Below are 3,637 nucleotides of genomic sequence, written 5' to 3'. Positions count from 1 at the left end.
CCCCACCATGGTTTGTTGATCAAATTATGATCATTGGTACCTCCAGATGGCCGGAGATGGCACTCAGACTTAAATTGGAACATAATTTTCCATTTTTTCTCTATTTCTTTTTTATAATTTTGAAAAATTCTGGGAAGGGAGCCGTCCACAATGTAGCACGCCATATTTACGTTTTTGGTTTTTTTTTTTCATTAGCTAAATTACATGTTGTTAACTAAGTGCTTGTAGATAAAAGATATCTCAAGCATTGAACGGATTAAAGTAGGGCCTAATAGTATTTTATTTTTGTAGGCCTAGTCCAACAACAGTTACGTAATACATATTACATCATTCTTTGAGACAATATAGTCTAGTTTTGTCCGTTATTCTGAAAGAAATTGATATTTATACAGGTATGGTTGTTACTGGTAGAATGATAGGAATAAGTGTACTGTTTTTAGTTTGACTACCCATGGAAAGCCGTGGTCCAAATATAAATTTTGTTAATCCGCCAAACTTTTAGCTTAAACCAACCATATACTATAGGATCAAACAGGACAGATGACCCTCGCCTCGATTCGAGAACAGACAGCGTTGCAAAGAGTAAAAGTAGTGAGTAAACTCGTTCTGATGATTGAAGCAGTGTTATCAAAGAAATATAGTAGACGTACAAAAAGAGACGTAGGTCTAGAACTTTGTAATATAACTACTTTTTTTTTTTACAATATCTCTGTTTTCTTTACAAAAAAGCTCGCTTTGATGTTTATACCCAAAGGATACCCTCAACATTGTAGCAATTTTCATATTTTAGATATTATTTCAGTAACTCTCTCTCGTACAACATTAATATTAATTGAGATGATTACAGCACTGTTTGGCCGGACCTCCTGTATAGGCCTACTCATGCTCTCGAAATAAGTAGGCTAGTGTCATAGATCAGTAATTTTGCATCACTTATTTTTAAAATTCATTAAATTAGTTTTATAGTCCTAGAGATGAAGAATATAGCTCTTTAAAGATTATTACTAAAAACGACAATCTTGGATTTTACTAGAAATATTGTCTAAATAATAATTATTATTTATATAATTTAAGATATAGTAATGGGTTGCTTCATATAATTATTCCGTTATATTAAGTTCTTTTCTGCATCCACCAACGGTCAGCCGATAAGATTCCATCATAGAAACTGCAAAGGAGCGAGTGCGACTGATCGTTTTCAACGACGACCGCTCAAACTACTAGGCTTTGTCAGCAGCGGCATCGCGCGTCGCCAAACGCTGCACAGAGCAGAGATGGATTTGTCGGCCAGTGCGCGGCTACGCAATAATATGCCTGGATTAGAAATCGGCCCTACATTTGAAATGTATGGCAGCGATGTCGATATGTTGTCCGACTCCCCAGCAATGACTGCAAGAGGTCTACGTAGAGAACATACATCATATTCTAGGTCGTCGTCTTATAACGGATTTTATTCTGTCAGAATTGTAAATAGCTGAAGTCTACTGAATATTGACTGATAATTGACAAAGGTATATCATTTAAAAATACTGGCAATATATTAATAGACGGATGCAATAAGCTACAGTGAAAAACGGATCAATAGAGAGGCAGTAGATATATATTGTTGCCAATAAAGCAAACAATTGGAAAACGGGCAAATAGACAGATGGGAAGTGTGCCATGAATGACATATATTTTTTGATAATTGTAGAATGATGCATTCAATATTCATGAAACAATACATTAATAATTGAATACGTAATCGGTTTATCAAATTTTGTGATGCACTGTATGTTGATTGCTCATGCTTGCTTGATTGATTGATTGGTATATTGATTGAATGATTGATTCTTTATTGATTGGTCAGTTGATTGAGTGATTGATTATTGACGGACTGATTGATTGGTTGATTGATTGATTGATTGATTGATTGATCGATTGATTGATTTATTGATTGATGCTGTGCGTGAATTTACTTTACAGCTGTTTCATATAGTAGCAGTCTTCAGGAGTGAGTGAATAGGAAGACAATGGAGGTATATATAAGTTCAGCAGGTGTATATGTTATTTATGTTACGTATTCTTGAGTAGGAATTTGTTTCTGTGTCTGTATATTGAAAGCAGCTCAGTTACGCATTCGCATTGAGCACTATACGTCACTGATCTTGACAACTATATTTTGTATTATTGTATTATAAATATATATACTGTATATATATAATATATATATATATATATATATGTATCATATTGATTGGTTAATGAACTGCGTGATTAAATAAAATAACTTATTCAAAGCAAGTACATTGACATCAACGATTGAATACAACCAGAGAGTAACGCATGCCCTTAAGAAAAACTCTATACAGCATTCAATTGTGTAATTGAAACTCTATTCCAATTAATCTCAATAATTAAACTAATTAAAGCGCTTGGTTGTATGTACGGCTGTTTAAATTGTGCATAATTAAGATGGAAGGTTTATTTCCTGCATTCAATCCAGGTATTTGGATTTGCTAATCCGATTCGGGACCAGGACTTACCATGCTCTTTCTCAATTAATCGTCTGTCTACCTTTGCCATTACAATTGACGTTCGTACCCCCTGCCCAATAAATGCCACTTGTTTTTTGCCAAAGTGCGTTGCAAGCCATATTAGCGACAGGTGACTCCCCATGTCTATTAGTAATATTATATTAGTAATATAAATGGTACAACAAATAGTCACATCTCGTATTCACCTGAAATCCAGTTTTCTGTACACATACATGCCTAGCAGCAGAAATAAATTAAGATTAAGAGATCATACTGTACACACCAACACGTATATAGGCCTGGAGTACATTATACCTCAAACCTACACATTTTAGTTTAAACCAACACAAAGGAATAGTTTAATTAGTATATAATTCATTTCAATATTGACTTTATAAATTAATACCTTTAGTGGTACTACATATCAAACTCATTAAAGTTTTAAAATGTCTTCTTTCCATTTGCAATATATTTACCATTGAATGTGTTTTGTAATTTATGCTCTTATAGCATTGTTGTTGGATAAAGAAAGAATTGAATTGATAAGTCATTGATGCGTTGTATGCTACAATCAAATTCAATTTGACTTAAGGTGTAGCCTTTTGATAATTAGTCGATATGCTCTTTAATATTATTCTTTTCAATTTCGGTATATCTGTTATCACTACGTTATAAATATTATTATTACAGTCTATTGACAATGTCAATCAAGATAGATAGAATTAGAGGCTTTAATCGAATTTGAATTCCCAACAAAGCCTCAATGGGCTAGTTGATTAAGGCAGAAGGTCCCGGTTTTAATATCGGTTGGGGCACCTATTTTTTATTCCCATATTGTTTCCTTAAATATATAAATTACAAGATAATACTTTTCATAACCAAAAAAAAGTACCACCACTAAAAGGTTCAACACCAATGACGTAATTACTGCTGCAAAATTCCTCCAATTGTTTTATTCTTCATGTTTTGTCCTTCCTTAGTGTGATTTTATATACATATGATATTTTAAATATTCTTAATCCTTCGTAAATACACTCATTTCAGCCTTTGCCTGCGTGTATTTTTATATTATACCTGTATAAATAAATAGCTATTTGATCCAGTGCCTGTTGCAAGTGCAT

General features: G+C 33.1%; 1 protein-coding gene across 1 annotated transcript in view; it reads left to right on the top strand.

The window, feature by feature from the left end:
- The first annotated feature begins 422 nt into the window (after positions 1-422).
- The window catches only part of LOC117116865 (acid-sensing ion channel 2-like), a 68,158-nt gene continuing 64,943 nt past the window's right edge, over positions 423-3,637 (top strand). The window contains exon 1 of the mRNA XM_033260967.1: positions 423-591. The gene's annotated coding sequence lies outside the window, so the exon portion shown is untranslated. The remainder of the gene's footprint in view (positions 592-3,637) is intronic.

The sequence above is a fragment of the Anneissia japonica genome, unplaced genomic scaffold (genome assembly GCF_011630105.1).
Source record: "Anneissia japonica isolate Jap-2015-1 unplaced genomic scaffold, ASM1163010v1 scaffold1302_len1884557_cov193, whole genome shotgun sequence".
In the NCBI taxonomy this organism is placed as follows: domain Eukaryota; kingdom Metazoa; phylum Echinodermata; class Crinoidea; order Comatulida; family Comatulidae; genus Anneissia; species Anneissia japonica.
This window is presented reverse-complemented; position numbering and strand designations above follow the sequence as displayed.